This window comes from Sinohyriopsis cumingii, unplaced genomic scaffold (genome assembly GCF_028554795.1).
Source record: "Sinohyriopsis cumingii isolate HCF-2022 unplaced genomic scaffold, ASM2855479v2 utg000957l, whole genome shotgun sequence".
NCBI lineage: Eukaryota > Metazoa > Mollusca > Bivalvia > Unionida > Unionidae > Sinohyriopsis > Sinohyriopsis cumingii.
Genome location: NW_028315947.1, coordinates 1,420,298 through 1,440,192, shown reverse-complemented (window position 1 = coordinate 1,440,192; position 19,895 = coordinate 1,420,298).

Below are 19,895 nucleotides of genomic sequence, written 5' to 3'. Positions count from 1 at the left end.
CGCAAATTGGGAGATATGTTTTGACTTGTAGCTGAAACATACGAAATAGACCGAACTGTTTTTCCCAGAATACCTATTGTTTTCATTCAATGAACACATGCAATCCCCATGCAATATTTATAATTCTTTTATTGGATCGAAACTTATATAGTCTGCTTAGGAATTGCAACTTTCAGTTTACTGGGTCACGTACACAGATACATAACAGAGTAAACGTTCAGTAATTTTATTTTAGGGGGCAGGGTCCAGTTTTTATGTACAAATTTAATGCCGCAATCAGTGACCTAGTATAAAAAATCATAAAAAATCAAATACACAAGTGAGGTCAAAAAGGTCCATATTTTTAGATACCTATATTAAAACAAAGCATAATAATAGTATTCACTTGACCAGAGAAGTCAATGGCAGTTCACGGCAGAAGAGGATCATGCACCCCAACCCTTATTTTATACCTGCATTTTTCACATCCAAATGCCATTTTTGACAGCATGTGGTGCTCACAGTGCAAACGCAAGCCCTTTCCCTGGATGAAAATTTTGAAAAACATTGTCTACTAAATAGTTGGATGCAATTCAGAATAGTTGTCATCCAAGCCGTTTTTGAGATATTCTAGTTGCCTTGAACCCACGTGTTTACTGCTATGGGAGGCTAGCTCTTCTTCCTAGCCACCTATTGGTATTTCACTATCAACATACTGCAGAGCAACTATGGAAGGTGTACATGACTGACATCAATTTCAAGAACAACTCCAGCCCAAAACACCTAGTTCACAAATATATCCATATCTATCAATACTAAACAATAATAGCTGAAAAAGTCACACCATAGCCTTAAGTTAAGAAATTTGCCAGGGGCCAATTTACCAAACTGGACCCTGCCACCTTAATAGAAATTTGACGGAAAGTGAAATGGAAACCAGTCTACTGGTATCCACCATATGTTATTTTTAGACTTGCGGGGGAACCTTGGTAATTTTAGTTACAAAGCCTGTTCCAGTTACTTCCCTTTGATTAACAAGCCCATGGCTAGCTCTATTTTGTTTTTAAATCGTAGTATTTACATTCATTCACAAAAGTAAACAGATGTTCATTGCTTGCATTTAAGTAAAATTAAAGAAAAACGTAAATGTCATTTGTGATACTTCTAAATATATTCCATTCATTTAGTCCCAGTCTCCTTTACATACCAATTTCCAAATATAAGAAAGAAAAAGATTTTTTATTAAGTATAAGTTTAAAAAATACCACAGGATTTGTGCTAAAATAATGAAAGGATAATATGTTACTTGTACCTGAATTGAAAAAAAAATGCGTCATAAAACTTAACAAACTTTTAATGGCATTTTATTGTTGTTTTCTTTATGAAAAAAAAATAGCTGTTAAATTATTCTTGTATACAAATTCTCTGTAACGCACGCTTATTTTAAAAGCGAAATAAGTTCATACACAGTTTGAACTCAGGCAAATGTTCAAAGAAAGGGTAAATTGTGCACAGAGTACAAAGAAAACTCAAGATCCGTGTCATTATTATATGTTTCGTGCGTTGTAATTAATTGTGACAAGCTATGCAGTGGAGCATAAAATGACACCATATACTGACAATCAAGATAAGTTTATATATCCAAGTTGAATTATACAGACGGGAAGATCTTATGTACAAAAAAGTACATATAATTCAGCATTCTGGAACATTCATAATGCTATAAAGTATGTGCTATTACAATGTACTATTTAAACAAATGTGGACTCTCGCGACCCGTATAAAACGGATATGCGACATATAAGATAAACTACTTCGGCATGTAAACACGCGTATAAGCTGTGATTCTTGAGCAGGAGTTAACAGCCTTAACACTAATGTGGAATGTAGTGACTAGTATGAACTATGATGCGGTATCTCTAGTAAATAACGTTTAACCTAATATGGAATGTAATGATCCGTATAAGGCTGGGACGGAAGATCAGCTGTAAACGAACGTTAGCTCATGTACCACATACGGCGCATGATCAAAAGTAAACGAACTTTTACTGTGACGCGCCATATGCAAAATGTCCATAGAAACTTTGAAGACTTCTTAGGCAGTTGACTACAAAAGACAATTGGGATAATTATTCTGACTATATTACAATGAGACTATCTGGATAAATATTCCAGTTTACCACATATGTAACACTTTGCTTCCTAAATGGAGGTAAGGTCTTGGAAACCACAGCCATAAAGACACTGGCAAATTGTGCCTTTTTTTCCACACACGATTTAGATAGAAACAGTTAAATAATAAAACATGTTCAAATACTGAGGAACTCGATATAAATGTGAAGCTTTTATATGCAATTAAGGTATAAAAAATGGAAAAGTATCTTCAATTTATTTATTATTCTCTACTCATATTTCAGTCTATCCATCCATTCATTAACTTTTTCTTCCATTTTTTGATGCATACCTCTTCTTCTAAAATCTTTACGTTACGTCGTTATAATCAAGATCGAACACTAAGACAATTTAATTTGGCAATAGTAGACAAGAAAACATTTAAATGACCTGAAAAAATAGAACAACATCAAAAGTCAATGGCAGTAGTATATGGGGTCAACCTAGCGTCAAGGGGACTTACCATGCAAAAACAGTCGATGCACTCTGGCGTCGAGGGGAATTTAACATGGGGAATTTTAACATGGATGGAACTGTAGAGCGTCAAGGGGAATTGAACATGGAAATTGAACAGGACCGGTACTTTAACGTCAATGGGACTTTAACGTTAAAATATGGGGTTTGCACTTTGTCGTCAGTGGAAATTGAACATGGGAATGCCACCTGGGGATCAATGGGAATTAAACATTGATGACGTCATAGGTTTATAGGGTCAACACCTTTTATAGAGTGAAATGTATTTGTAGGGACAAAGAGTTGATAGGGACAAACATAGATATATAGAAACAAACAAATACACATCCAAACACACAAAATATTCTAAAGAAAGACTCACAGATAGAATAGAGACTCTATAAAGAAAAGTCTGTTGTATGGGTTCAAAACATTTATTCAAGTATACACATGGGCTCTCTGGCCTGTGCTTTGGTCTAAGCACTATCCATTTAATACATAAACATTTGGACATAAAACAAACCTATTTACGAGTTGTTTAGTTATTGACTCTAGTAAACTAATGTTTAAAATTAACGTTTAGTCCTTTCTAAAATCACTTCATATGCAACAAATTTACATTAAATGTTCGTTTATAAGAAAAAGCTAAACCAAAACAAGTGACAAACAAACAAATAAGAGAAAATTCATGTTTGTCATTCTATTCGTCACACACGTTGTTTAAAATCTGGTCAGCTACCACTTGTGTCCCAGGATAGATGTTTCCCATCACGTACTCCCTTTCAATCGTAAATCTGCTGTTACGTCCATCGTGCTAGGTACACTTAACGGTAAGCGAATCAAGAGCAGTCATCGTCTTCTTCCCATGGAGGTACAACATATGCCATATGAATAGTCACTTTTCCTTCGGTGATGTTAAATTTTTCTCTCATCGACTGCACGTCTTCAGTAGCCCTCAAAAGTTTGGAAGAAGTTATTTCTGCAGGTGTGCTAAATCCGAGACATACAGGCGAGTTCAAACTGTCGTGATACATAGATAGGCTCAAACGACCTCGATCTTTGACTTGACAATGACATTTGAGTTCCTCTAACAGTGAGTCAAGTAGATCCGTAATGAAACCTGATACTTCCTCGGCTGGAACGTCAGATACGAAGTCTTTAAATTTCACCGTGTAGGTGTGAGTTGTTCTAAATTTTCTCGAGGTCGCTGTCTGAGTCATTTGGATGCTAAAATACTCCTTTAGGTCTACTGAATCCTTTTCCTTCTTGAACGCACTTTGCTGTCACGGTATGGTGGTGAAAGAGGTCAATAATGTTTGTTCCTTCTCTTTTTTCTTCTGCGTAGAGTTATTCATCTTTCTCGTCGCTTGTCTTCGCAATGAAGTGTCATTCTTGGAAGTTGTCCCTTTTTATATGCTGACCAATATCGATGTGACCGTACGGCAACGTAAAGTGATTGGGAAGTCTCACTCGCTTCTGGTACACGATTTGATAGACTTTTTCCAGGGATCGACTGACGATTTGGTGAGTGGGTAAACGTACAATCTTGTTGGGTTGATAGGTGGTCACTTTAAAGTGTTGATCTTTTCCAGATTGCAAGGCTTCTTTCAATACCCCAAAGTTGACCACTCGACTGGTACGATAATTCAGAGTCAATCCTTTCACTTTACACTTCGTGTGCACTTCTCCTTGTTTGTCCCGGTATTCGTAGCCGTAATTTTTAGGACCGCCACTCGCGAAACTTAGAATCTTGTTGTCGGGGTGTTCGTCTGTCCAGGCTCCTAAACGGTCTTCTTCGATGTTAGGGTGTTGCTCACCCGGTCGAACGATGTAGATGCAACTGCCCCTGTCAAAGTACAGGACGCGATCCCCTAACAGTTCTAAAGCTTCGTACAATTTTAAGCGAGCATGGGCTGTCACGTAAGCCGCAATGATGACATTTCCAAAGGGGTCGTCTTGTACAAAGTCCAGATCTTCTTCGTAATTGATTAAGATCAAATCCTCGCGAACGACGTCCACGTGTTTCATGAATTTGGTTTTGTCGTGAATCATCTGAAAGTAGCGGGAAGGTTCTGTCAAATATTCCGTCTTGGGTAAACACGGGCGTTGTGCCATTTTACCCCACAAGCAATTTAACATCACTTTGGCAAACGATCGCCTGTCTTCGTTTTTCTCGATGTGGTCTAAAGGGATGCCTTCTTGTGCCAAGTATTTCTCTTTGAATGTCTTTTGGTCTTCGGGAGTGTGACACCAGGAAGGATAGCCACTGGCTTCTTGCTTTAGTTTCAAAAGGCATCCACGTAGTCTGCGAAAATGCCTTTCTGAGTGGGGTCACCCTTGTGGCATTGTTCTGTCTTGGGAAAGTGACAAAGTTCGTACACTTCTAACAGTTGGTATCCCATGTCCATAGCTTTGAACAATTCTACGCTGACCCAGGTTCCCGTCAAGGCCCGTTCTTCCTGGGTGTGCTGACAAGGCTGATCTTGGTTGCACGCTTCGGCACAAGTACGGCACAAGGGAAACATCAGTTTGCCTTGACAATGGTGAGGTAAGACGGGGTGGTATAGGTTCGTGGGAGACAAAACTTTGCACTTGATCAAGCCTTCATATTGTCGAATGTTGACCAGGTCGATGTGTTCCGTCAGCAATCCCGGGTGCCCTGTAGGAAAGTGACAATATTTGCACACGTAAGGATACAGTGAACACACATCCAAGTATTTGATTTCTTCTCCTTTCTCTTCGTCGGCTTGGTACAGCAAACAGGTGGCATTGGTCCTTCCTCCATACAAACTATCCCTCGGGTTCAGGGGGTTCATGAACTGGTAACTTTCCACGACACGTTTAAACTCGGGATCGATTTTCAAACGGTGATCGTATTCGTGTTCCCACATTTCCACCACTTGGTATCCTTGCTGTTCTAACTTCAAGCGTCGCTGACAAGTGTCCTGGTACAGGTCTTCCATGGTCCGTTGTAAAAACTGATTTTTAGTGTCACGATCAGGGTAGCAGACGGGACATCCGTGAAATAAGCAACCGTTAAACTCGTACACGTTCTTGGGCTTTTTTAAGTCCCAGCCATCGACCGAATACGTTCCGATGGTCTTTTCACCTCCTCCGTTGCGGGCATGCTGAATCCATTTGTCTTCCTTGTCGCACAAGTAACGTAACCAGCGTAGGGCTTTGACCGAGTATTGACGTTTGACATAGTTGGTCGTTTGAGGACTGATGACAGCCACGGTCTTTTGAGGCATGAATCGTTGGCGGTACACTAAGGAACACGCTTTGGGAATGGTGCAAGCTTTTTTCAAAGGATCGAACCCCTCCGTGTTCCATGAACAGTTCTCGAAATTTTCCACAGTAACGTCGTAAAATGTCCACGTCGGAACGACAATACTTTAACATTTCTTCCTGAAAGTCGAAGGGGTCGGAGGCATGAGCCTGGTACCAAGCGTAGCAATCTTCTAGTTGTTCGGTACGCATGTTGTCGGGGTCGTAATAGTGAGCCTCAGGCAAATGGGGTAGAACGGCATGTTGATTGGCTTCCGTATTAAAAAAGTGAGGAAAATAACCTTTAGCCATTTCTCGTTTTAGGCATTCGACTCAAAGGCATGGCCAAGTAACTCATCGAATCTTTAAACTGCACTTGTCCCACTTGCATGAAAATGATTTTGGCTCCATTCAAAGTGACTTTAGGATGCTCGGTACCATGTTCCGTATAGTACCTCAAAAGAAGCTGTCCATCGTATCCGGAGAAATTGTGAGCCATCACTGTGGCATGGCGATGACAATCTCGGTAACGTTCGATGTCCTCTTTGCTCCATGTCTTGTCGATGGGGTCTAAGACCCATTTGGCAAAAGCGTCTAGCGTCTTTGGTCCTCGAAAGATTTTTTCACGCCCTCCAGGAATTTTGCTGCAGTGAGGGCAATAACTGAAGATAGGTTCTTGAATACACTTCTCGCACGCTCGATGAACCACGCAGAAATTAGGATGTGAATGCCAGTCTCTTGCATGCATTCGAAATCGAAAAAGATGAAATTGCCTTTATTCTTCTTCTTGTGACCGTCATCTTCCTCTTGTTGGGGTTAGTATTTTTGCATGTAACATTAATGTTCCAAGTCCACGATGTGGTGACAAATGTGACATTTTTTCTTTCCTGAACATACGTGTGCCTTGGCACTATTGGCACGTATGCCTTGTCCACACGCGGGGCACAATCTCAGCAGTTGACAAGCGCATTTCTTCTGTGAACCTTGTGTTTTCAAATGTTGTTGGTAACAGGTAGGACTGACAAACGTGCGCTGACAAGCTGGACAATGCACTCGTCCTTCGTCCAGACAGGGTTGAGAGGCCAAACATCCTGAGCATTTCGATCCACAATGTTTGTGTTGTTCTCGATTTTTATAGCCACAGTCACATTTCTCACAATAATAAACATATCCCAGGAATCTAGTGATACTGGTAATGGTATCGAAATGTTCATCGTGATGATAAAGGTGAATGTATTTTCCATCCTTAAAATCTTGGTCTCGAAACAAGAGAGGCCCACGCACTTCTTGAGGGTGCACTTTCATGGCGTGATCATTTCTGTGTTAGTTTTATTGTTTGTGAAGTGACTAATGGTCAGGTACAGAAAAACGTGTCTGATCATCTCACGGTGCGAATAACAAGTGAAACCAATTTGAAGCTAAGGCGGTGGAAAATATCGACTGACCAATGAAGTCACTTACAATGTGTAACACATTGTTTGGTTGTAAATTCAGGGCAAGTAGAGTAGCGACAGCCGCAGAATACAAAAAACCCGTCCAATGTTGTCACTGTGCAAAAAGGTACTGAAGTCAATTGGAAGCGAAAGCGGTAAGAAAATAAGTATAGCCAATGAAATCGTTTATGATGAGTGATGCATTGTTTTTTTTTATAAGGTAGTGTGGCAAAATAGTACCAACGCAAGAGCGCTGTTACCATTGCAGTGCAGACAGATTAGAGTGTAAAGGTACAAACCCTTTGTTGCGTATTGTACCATTTCTTCTTCCACATCAATTATTAAACGGCCACAGTAGTTGTTCGCGTTTTGAAACTGACAAACATTTTTAATCTTACTCAAACATTTTGACAAGCACACTCACATCAATAGAGACAGAAGTGTAAAATATCGGTTAGCCAATGAAGTCACTTACAATGTGTCACACATTGTTTGGTTGTAAATTCAGGGCATGTAGTGTAGCGACCAGCCGCAGAATAAAAAAACACATCCGATCTTGTCACTGTGCGAAAAGTTACTGAAATCGAATTCGAAGCGAAAGCGGTAAGAAAATAAGTATAGCCAATGAAATCGTTTATGATGAGTGATGCATTGTTTCTTTTAAGGTAGTGGCAAAATAATACCAACGCAAGAGCATTGTTGCCATTGCATTGCAGACAGATTGGAGTGTAAACGTACAAACCCTTTGTTGCGTATTGTACCATTTCTTCTTGCTACATCAAATATTAAACGGCCACAGTACTGGTTCGCGTTTTGAAACTGACAAACATTTTTAATCTTACTCAAACATTTTGACAAGCACACTCACATCAATAGAGACAGAAGTGTAAAATATCGGTTAGCCAGTGAAGTCACTTACAATGTGTAACATATTGTTTGGTTGTAAATTCAGGGCTTGTTGACAGTAGTGTAGCGACCAGCCGCAGAATTTAAAAAACAAACACGTCCGATCCTGTCGATGTGCAAAAAAGTACTGAAGTCAATTTGAAGCGAAAGCGGTAAGAAAATAAGTATAGCCAATGAAATCGTTTATGATGAGTGATGCATTGTTTTTCTTTAAAGGTAGTGTGGCAAAATAATACCAACGCAAGAACGCTGTTACCGTTGCAGTACAGACAGACTGGAGTGTAAAGGTACAAACCCTTTGTTGCGTATTGTACCATTCTTGCCACATCAAATATTAAACGACCACAGTATTGGTTCGCGTTTTGAAACTGACAAACATTTTTAATCTTACTCAAACATTTTGACAAGCACACTCACGTTGTCGAGTAGCGTAGTTTTCTAGAGTACGTACGTGTCCCAGCGACACAGTGCCGTCTCTAGCTCTCTTGAAGACACCGACTGTCTGTGTTATTTTTCTTGCAACTATTTTCTTTCGTGGTAGGGTTTGAATCGAAGGGTCGTCAAGATGCATGAGGTGTTTAAGACGCACCGCTGTCGTTGGGTTCCTATATACTTGGCTTTCACTTGCCTTGTGAAATATACCAAGTCATTGTCACAGCAAGAGGTAGAGAGGGTATATATGGAAAGAATGAACTTGGTTAAATCATTTCTGAATCAGCCATCGAGATGAAACGATCGCACGATTTCAGTGAGAGAGAAGAAGAACGTAAGAGGCAGCGAAGTGACGTATCGCCTCACACACGAAAAGAAGTGTTCGCTCAAATAGAAGACATGAGCGAACCTGAACCAAAACCTTCCACGTCTGCGACCAGACAGAGAGAGTCTACTCCAAACCAAAGTTCACCAGTCAACCCTGAAAAGTACTATCACATGCGAGAGACGGAAAAGCGCTCCTCTAGAAAATTTAGAACCACGGCTTACACCTACACGGTGAAGTTTAAAGATTTCAAGTCCGAAGTACTCTTAGAGAAAGCAGAAGGGTTCATCACCGAGATGTGGGATTCTTTGCTCACCACACTCAAGCGACAAAGTCAACCCAAAGAAGACGATCGCTTGACACTATCCATACAACACGACAGCTTGAAATCCCCTGTTTGGATTGAGTTTAGCAGACCCACAGAACTGACCCCTTCCAAAGTCATGGACAAGATACAACAGGTGCAACAATCCAATGACAAGTTTGACATCACCGATGGTAAAGCCACACTGAAAATGGCTCACGTCTCTCTTCCTCGAGGGACAGGATGGCAAAAAGATCCTACTGGTGAACGACCTTTGCAGCACCAAAAAGAGTCTCGTCCAAATTAGCAACCCTCAAGACCAGATGTGCTTAGCCCGAGCCATCGTGGTGGGACGAACCTATGCCAACAAGAACGACACGGCAGAATGGAAAAGAGCCTGGAAAACTATTCAACAATCGGACCGAGCCAAACAACAAAATGAAGCAGAACTCCTGTTACAACAAGCTGGCCTGTCCAAAGACACACCCTGTGGCATTCCTGAAATGCAAAACTTGCAAGATGTCCTAGCTCCACGCTACACCTTGAAAGTGCACCCTCAAGAAGTGCGTGGGCCTCTGTTGTTTCGAGGCCAAGATTTTAAGGATGGAAAATACATTCACCTTTATCATCACGATGAACATTTCGATACCATTACCAGTATCACTGGAATCCTGGGATATGTTTATTATTGTGAGAAGTGTGACTGTAGCTATAAAAGTCGAGAACAACACAAACATTGTGGATCGAAATGCTCAGGATGTTTGGCCTCTCAACCCTGTCTGGACGAAGGACGAGTGCATTGTCCAGCTTGTCAGTGCACGTTTGTCAGTCCTACCTGTTACCAACAACATTTGAAAACACAAGGTTCACAGAAGAAATGCGCTTGTCAGCTGCTGAGATTGTGCCCCGCGTGTGGACAAGGCATACGTGCCAATAGTGCCAAGGCACACGTATGTTCAGGAAAGAAAAAATGTCACATTTGTCACCACATCGTGGACTTGGAACATCAATGTTACATGCAAAAATACCAACCCCAACAAGAGGAAGATGACGGTCACAAGAAGAAGAATAAAGGCAATTTCATCTTTTTCGATTTCGAATGCATGCAAGAGACTGGCATTCACATTCCTAATTTCTGCGTGGCTCATCGAGCGTGCGAGAAGTGTATTCAAGAACCTATCTTCAGTTATTGCCCTCACTGCAGCAAAATTCCTGGAGGGCGTGAAAAAATCTTTCGAGGACCAAAGACGCTAGACGCTTTTGCCAAATGGGTCTTAGACCCCATCGACAAGACATGGAGCAAAGAGGACATCGAACGTTACCGAGATTGTCATCGCCATGCCACAGTGATGGCTCACAATTTCTCCGGATACGATGGACAGTTTCTTTTGAGGTACTATACGGAACATGGTACCGAGCATCCTAAAGTCACTTTGAATGGAGCCAAAATCATTTTCATGCAAGTGGGACAAGTGCAGTTTAAAGATTCGATGAGTTACTTGGCCATGCCTTTGAGTCGAATGCCTAAAACGAGAAATGGCTAAAGGTTATTTTTCTCACTTTTTTAATACGGAAGCCAATCAACATGCCGTTCTACCCCATTTGCCTGAGGCTCACTATTACGACCCCGACAACATGCGTACCGAACAACTAGAAGATTGCTACGCTTGGTACCAGGCTCATGCCTCCGACCCCTTCGACTTTCAGGAAGAAATGTTAAAGTATTGTCGTTCCGACGTGGACATTTTACGACGTTACTGTGGAAAATTTCGAGAACTGTTCATGGAACACGGAGGGGTTCGATCCTTTGAAAAAAGCTTGCACCATTCCCAAAGCGTGTTCCTTAGTGTACCGCCAACGATTCATGCCTCAAAAGACCGTGGCTGTCATCAGTCCTCAAACGACCAACTATGTCAAACGTCAATACTCGGTCAAAGCCCTACGCTGGTTACGTTACTTGTGCGACAAGGAAGACAAATGGATTCAGCATGCCCGCAACGGAGGAGGTGAAAAGACCATCGGAACGTATTCGGTCGATGGCTGGGACTTAAAAAAGCCCAAGATCGTGTACGAGTTTAACGGTTGCTTATTTCACGGATGTCCCGTCTGCTACCCTGATCGTGACACTAAAAATCAGTTTTTACAACGGACCATGGAAGACCTGTACCAGGACACTTGTCAGCGACGCTTGAAGTTAGAACAGCAAGGATACCAAGTGGTGGAAATGTGGGAACACGAATACGATCACCGTTTGAAAATCGATCCCGAGTTTAAACGTGTCGTGGAAAGTTACCAGTTCATGAACCCCTTGAACCCGAGGGATAGTTTGTATGGAGGAAGGACCAATGCCACCTGTTTGCTGTACCAAGCCGACGAAGAGAAAGGAGAAGAATCAAATACTTGGATGTGTGTTCACTGTATCCTTACGTGTGCAAATATTGTCACTTTCCTACAGGGCACCCGCGATTGCTGACGGAACACATCGACCTGGTCAACATTCGACAATATGAAGGCTTGATCAAGTGCAAAGTTTTGTCTCCCACGAACCTATACCACCCCGTCTTACCTCACCATTGTCAAGGCAAACTGATGTTTCCCTTGTGCCGTACTTGTGCCGAAGCGTGCAACCAAGATCAGCCTTGTCAGCACACCCAGGAAGAACGGGCCTTGACGGAAACCTGGGTCAGCGTAGAATTGTTCAAAGCTATGGACATGGGATACCAACTGTTAGAAGTGTACGAACTTTGTCACTTTCCCAAGACAGAACAATGCCACAAGGGTGACCCCACTCAGAAAGGCATTTTCGCAGACTACGTGGATGCCTTTTTGAAACTAAAGCAAGAAGCCAGTGGCTATCCTTCCTGGTGTCACACTCCCGAAGACCAAAAGACATTCAAAGAGAAATACTTGGCACAAGAAGGCATCCCTTTAGACCACATCGAGAAAAACGAAGACAGGCGATCGTTTGCCAAAGTGATGTTAAATTGCTTGTGGGGTAAAATGGCACAACGCCCGTGTTTACCCAAGACGGAATATTTGACAGAACCTTCCCGCTACTTTCAGATGATTCACGATAAAAACAAATTCATGAAACACGTGGACGTCGTTCGCGAGGATTTGATCTTAATCAATTACGAAGAAGATCTGGACTTTGTACAAGACGACCCCTTTGGAAATGTCATCATTGCGGCTTACGTGACAGCCCATGCTCGCTTAAAATTGTACGAAGCTTTAGAACTGTTAGGGGATCGCGTCCTGTACTTTGACAGGGACAGTTGCATCTACATCGTTCGACCGGGTGAGCAACACCCTAACATCGAAGAAGACCGTTTAGGAGCCTGGACAGACGAACACCCCGACAACAAGATTCTAAGTTTCGCGAGTGGCGGTCCTAAAAATTACGGCTACGAATACCGGGACAAACAAGGAGAAGTGCACACGAAGTGTAAAGTGAAAGGATTGACTCTGAATTATCGTACCAGTCGAGTGGTCAACTTTGGGGTATTGAAAGAAGCCTTGCAATCTGGAAAAGATCAACACTTTAAAGTGACCACCTATCAACCCAACAAGATTGTACGTTTACCCACTCACCAAATCGTCAGTCGATCCCTGGAAAAAGTCTATCAAATCGTGTACCAGAAGCGAGTGAGACTTCCCAATCACTTTACGTTGCCGTACGGTCACATCGATATTGGTCAGCATATAAAAAGGGACAACTTCCAAGAATGACACTTCATTGCGAAGACAAGCGACGAGAAAGATGAATAACTCTACGCAGAAGAAAAAAGAGAAGGAACAAACATTATTGACCTCTTTCACCACCATACCGTGACAGCAAAGTGCGTTCAAGAAGGAAAAGGATTCAGTAGACCTAAAGGAGTATTTTAGCATCCAAATGACTCAGACAGCGACCTCGAGAAAATTTAGAACAACTCACACCTACACGGTGAAATTTAAAGACTTCGTATCTGACGTTCCAGCCGAGGAAGTATCAGGTTTCATTACGGATCTACTTGACTCACTGTTAGAGGAACTCAAATGTCATTGTCAAGTCAAAGATCGAGGTCGTTTGAGCCTATCTATGTATCACGACAGTTTGAACTCGCCTGTATGTCTCGGATTTAGCACACCTGCAGAAATAACTTCTTCCAAACTTTTGAGGGCTACTGAAGACGTGCAGTCGATGAGAGAAAAATTTAACATCACCGAAGGAAAAGTGACTATTCATATGGCATATGTTGTACCTCCATGGGAAGAAGACGATGACTGCTCTTGATTCGCTTACCGTTAAGTGTACCTAGCACGATGGACGTAACAGCAGATTTACGATTGAAAGGGAGTACGTGATGGGAAACATCTATCCTGGGACACAAGTGGTAGCTGACCAGATTTTAAACAACGTGTGTGACGAATAGAATGACAAACATGAATTTTCTCTTATTTGTTTGTTTGTCACTTGTTTTGGTTTAGCTTTTTCTTATAAACGAACATTTAATGTAAATTTGTTGCATATGAAGTGATTTTAGAAAGGAGTAAACATTAATTTTAAACATTAGTTTACTAGAGTCAATAACTAAACAACTCGTAAATAGGTTTGTTTTATGTCCAAATGTTTATGTATTAAATGGATAGTGCTTAGACCAAAGCACAGGCCAGAGAGCCCATGTGTATACTTGAATAAATGTTTTGAACCCATACAACAGACTTTTCTTTATAGAGTCTCTATTCTATCTGTGAGTCTTTCTTTAGAATATTTCTGTCCTCTTTTTTGTGTGTTTGGATGTGTATTTGTTTGTTTCTATATATCTATGTTTGTCCCTATCAACTCTTTGTCCCTACAAATACATTTCACTCTATAAAAGGTGTTGACCCTATAAACCTATGACGTCACCAATGTTTAATTCCCATTGATCCCCAGGTGGCATTCCCATGTTGAATTTCCATTGACGACAAAGTGCAAACCCCATATTTTAACGTTAAAGTCCCACTGACGTTAAAGTACCGGTCCTGTTCAATTTCCATGTTCAATTCCCCTTGACGCTCTACAGTTCCATCCATGTTAAAATTCCCCCATGTTAAATTCCCCTTGACGCCAGAGTGCATCGACTGTTTTTGCATGGTAAGTCCCCTTGACGCGAGGGTGACCCCATATACTACTAATGGCAGAGCAAGTTTGGCATACTTAAAATATTCTTGTAACCAATGCTACATTATAGCAGCGTTAAAAATAATTAGGTAATTTTACTTAGAAAGAGAGATAATTTTATATATATATATATATATATATATATATATATATATATATATATATATATATATATATATATATATATATATATATATATATATTCATCATATCCACAGCATAAAGGCATAAGGTATTTACAAAGACAAATCAGAATCGGAGAACATATTTTGCAAATCAGATATGAAATAAACAAAGATAAATGAGGCAATGAGTTTATGGTGGGATGGGTCTAGAAACATTGTGATCTCGACCACTCGCAGAAAACAAGGGAGATTCCAGAGTAACCTGTGATTTTGTTAACAAGAACTCAAGAAATCAGATTGAATCACTGGCGTAGGAACCGCCAAAGTAATACCCGCACCAGGGAAAGGAATGGGGCGGGGAAAGTGTTCCTCAAGCAACATTTCTTTTTATTGTGAGCGGCTCCGGAATTACGTTGGGGCGAGGGGTCTTGCTACGCCTCTGGGTTGAAGGTCACATGCAGGCCTTGTGACATGTTTTTACTGTGATGGACAGTAATCAAATGCAGGCCTTGTGACATGTTTTTACTGTGATGGACAGTAACCTCCAAGCAGAATGAATCCCTTAACTTTGATGGATGTAGAATCGACGGAGACATAAAAAAATTAATAAGAAAATAAATCCTCTAGCCTATGCTACGCAGAAGAGACTAAATTGGACACATGTGTACCGAGCAACACAAACTAATACATTTAAGATGGAAACTGGAAACTGAAAAGCCGAAGTCTCAATTACAATTTCAAGAATGCATGTTTTTAAACTCGGATACGTTCTGACAAGTCATGGCTATTGCATGCTTAACATATCTGACCGTAGCTTCAAATTAACAAACTAAAAGGTGCAGTATGCAGAATGACAGAAAAAAAACTTGCATTTAAAGACATTATAGTACAATGAAGAGACCTTTTCAAACGAAGAGCTGTATTTATGAAGAACTGGTACCGAACAACCATTGATCTGTCTAAATTTGGGTTTAAAACCCAGTCGCTGCTGAAGTGCAAGTAGGGTCCAGGTTGATTGTTTCCTAACAACACTTTCCTGTGTTTACAAATTGAGGCTGGCTTATTATTTATCAGTTTAACCTAATTTCTCCAACTGACTAAGCATTAACATTATTTGTTTCAACATACCATTTGCGTGGTGATATGCTAAAATAAATATGGCGGTTTAGAAAATCTACTTGTTGCTAAAAATAGAATATGATGTCATTTACCAAAGAGGTCTGGCGTCCGCCACAATATTGCCGCACGAACAAACGGACAAATTGGAGTGTACACCGTGTACACTGATCTGTGTCTTATACAGTGTGTCCTACGAGGCTCTGCTAATATCATTTTCTACAAAATAACACTCAATGATATCATTTTAATCAGATTTAACACATTTAACACACACAAAAAAAAACTCGTTTTATGACTTTAATCTCTCCAATTACGGGAGATTAGTGATTTAACGACTACTTGTCTGATTGTTCGGTCATATAAAAACAGTAAGTAAAAAAAAAACACTATATAGTAATCTCCATTCATTATCGTAATTTGAATGTTTTATTTCCATCCCTGGTCTCCGTAAGATTAAAATGTTTGAAATGATATGGCCATTGTATTATCCTCATGTTTATTCTAATTCGTGTGTATATTAAAATATTTCGCAATTCTCCTATTTGTCTATCTTTTCTTACATTCGTTTATTGTTTGTTCGTCCGTGTTTTCATTCTCTCGTTCATTTTGTTCTTCTTTGTACTCATTTACTTGCCATTATATTTACATCTACTTCTGTTTGTTCCTCCGTCTCATTTTGTGTATTCCTTTTTATTTCAAGGCTGCAAAATTCTAATTAAATTCGTGTTAGAATACCAGACGATTATTTTACATACCGAAAAACTATGTGCGATTAATATCATGCATTCATTGTTTTAGACATTAAAAATATTGCATGTGTCACAATTGGCATGAAAAAGACAAATCAATCAGCAAAATCTAATTATTATTATTGAGAAAACAATCATTACAGAATGTTGAGAAAAATCTATGCGGAGGCTTACCGCTTTACGTTTCACTGGATTTTTTATATTTATATGTTCAAGCCATAACATTAATACTGAGACAGGTAGATATGAAAGTGATATTGCTTCCGCGAGATTTTTGTAACTTCCGTCCTTGAAATCATTTGCGAATAGTTTACGACAAATGCTATGCGTTTATTTTTTTTTAAAAGTTTCCATGATAATAGAGAAGAAAATGGTTTTTCAGATAAACGTTGGAGTACCCGTCCATCTTTAGAAAACTTCTAATGCTTGATTTTATAGCAAAGTCTACAGCTTTATGCACCAATTTATTACCTAAACAAGAACAATACTTAATATCCGAGAGTCATACAGTATAAAGTGTATTCAATATAGTATTATCATACAAAGGTAGTTTAAATTACTGAAATGAAGAATATTATTTAATTTCCACCTTTTTGTAGGGAGACATTGTAAACACCCCATCAGTTTGCGTAACAATATGGTTTTCTGTAACTCTGCAGGGTTTGACTGCCCACACGAACTATTTCTAGAAGTGAGGTCATTATTCATTGCGTCAAATTTGCCTAATTTATGACCATCCAGACGTACGCATCCATTGTTTGGACATCATGAGACATGGGGAGGGCAGTACAGCTGTGTGGTTGGTCCCAAAAACAAATTTGGCAGGCGTTATTATAACTGAAAAGACCTCGACTCTAAAAGTGTGTGTGTGTATGTGTGTTTGTGTATGTGTGTGTGTTTAACGTGGGTTTAACAGTTTGAGTCATATCACTGCGATGTCTGCAGTGTGGCAGTTTATGGTGATGTCTAGCATTGGTGCATCATGCCACAGACATGTAGCACGATGTCCCACCCAGTCACAATATCCTGACACCAGGCCGACCAGTCCAAAACATTAACCTCTTAATGCTGAGCGTCAACCGAGGCAACTGCTACTACCGTTTTTACAAGTCACTGGCAAAACTCGGTCGGGATTCCAGACTACATACATATCTTTAAGTGGCAAGTATTCACTTGACTTGGATTCCTATACATCCATACTCCTTTGGAAGGTCATTATTTAGCCGCCTTGAGAGGTGTATACGGTAAAATCAATGTTAAAGTACGTAGACATTTTTGTCGGAATGTCCGCGCTGTCATGTCACAATGAAAGCTACGCAGATTGATAAACAACTTCATACCCCCCTCGATTGGGACGATTCCACTCGACCCGTTCTTATTTTGACCCAAGTTTAGTATATGGCCATCATTGTAAAAGTCCAAAGTGATAGATAATTTTCATCTGGATGTTTCTTGGTGACAGTTAAGGTGCAGAGTATTCAGTAATCAGGAATGGATAGACTTTGGTTGAAGACGATTAGTGTTAAATTTTAAAAGAACAATTTATATTTAATTTAAATGAGTAAATGCACATACATGACCAATGTGACTTGTACTATAGGAGATGATCGACCAAGTTGGTAATGCCCGGATCGAGTAATTAATAACACAAATTATGAAATTATGAAATTAATAGGTGATAATACATGGCATCTGAGCAGCGATATAGAATAGAACAACTCCCTCAGGGCCGGATTATCCACAGGCAAAGTAGGCAACGTGCCCAGGGCCCCCGAGGCTCAAGGTGCCCCTTATATTATCGTCTGATTTCACAGACAGAGCCCCCGGGGCTCAAGGGGCCCCGCATATTATCGTCTGATTTTACAGATAGTGTTGTTTATAGTACTGTAACCATATATACGGACAAGGCAGGATAGCTATGGGCCCCAATGTTGGCTGTGCCCAGGGCCCCCAAAGGCATTAATTCGGCCATGAACACACCCTCATATGTAAAATATAAAAATTACATGAACTGATGAAAATAAACATGATATTTGAAGGATACGTTTTCTCTTACAAATAAGATTACAAAATTTGAAAGAAATGCAATTAGACATTTTGTTATACCGATACAACAAATTTCTTCATAAAAGAGAGTGAACGATCAAGCTCGTTTGCTCAGCATGAATGCATAACATGGACTTTTCCCGTCCTCACAAAGTCAAAATTGGTGACAGGTCAGAGTTGCCGTACTCCATTTACTCTCTCTCTCTCTCTCTCTCTCTCTCTCTCTCTCTCTCTCTCTCTCTCTCTCTCTCCAGGGTCTTCTAGCCAATTGACCGTAACCTTGTAATCTGGCCCATTGACCGTAATCTTGTTCTCTGGCCCATTGACCGTAACCTTATTGTCTGTTCATCTTTCCTCTGCGTAATGAATATTTATGGAGCTATTTTCCCCTTTAAATAAATAACAACGCAACCTTAATATTTTTTAGGCTCTCCTACTTGTGGAATCGAACAAAAATCACCACTCTTGTTACGTCAGATATCGTCTTCTCGTAATTCAACAGAACTACGGCTGATATATCGTCTTATCGTTATTTAACCGAATAAGGCTAATGTGGGTCAGTTCGCAACCCGCCACCAATATACAACTCAGTTAACATGAAAGTCATGTCTTCCCTAGCAAATAGCCGCATTCGTACATAACATGACAACTTAGTAAATAGTACTGCGGCCCTGTTGGCATACATAACTGATTGGACTATCTCGATCGCCATGCGCCCATTTCTCGCTTGAAACGAATTCACAACATAATTACACAAACGAATTAATGGACTTCACTCCTTGTTCTAACTATATTACATTTCCGGACAGAAAAAAATTAATTCTTAGCATACATTATGTACATCATTTAAGACACAGGAATACGCACATTCACACGATTTGTATCAGAAGTTATGCTTGAAATTCTTAGGATACATGATTCCAATTAGGTTCAAGACAAATGCATGCAAAACATTGACTTCAGAACTCACGGAATATTGAAATATAAATTTAAAACGAATAAATTCAACAAACAACTACAGACCTATACGAACGAACATGTTGTAGGTAATGGATAATATACCTTGTGATTTTCCGAAACTCGCTCCCTTTCCTATTTTCCGTATCCTCAACTTTCTAGACACACGTCCTTTGACAATGTAACTTATAAAGTAATTTTTACTGATCTCGAAGCCAGGCTTCCCCTGCCACAGAAAACTTGGACCGAATAGCTTCGCGAGTGAGAATCCTGCATATTAATAATTAGAGAATTTATATAACTTGTACTTGCTTACAAGTATATGAATATATAGTTACGAATTACTTTATATATATATATATATATATATATATATATATATATATATATATATATATATATATATATATATATATATATATATATATATATATATATATATATATTTGTATGTGCCTTTTATAACTCGTAAGGTGGAAAAT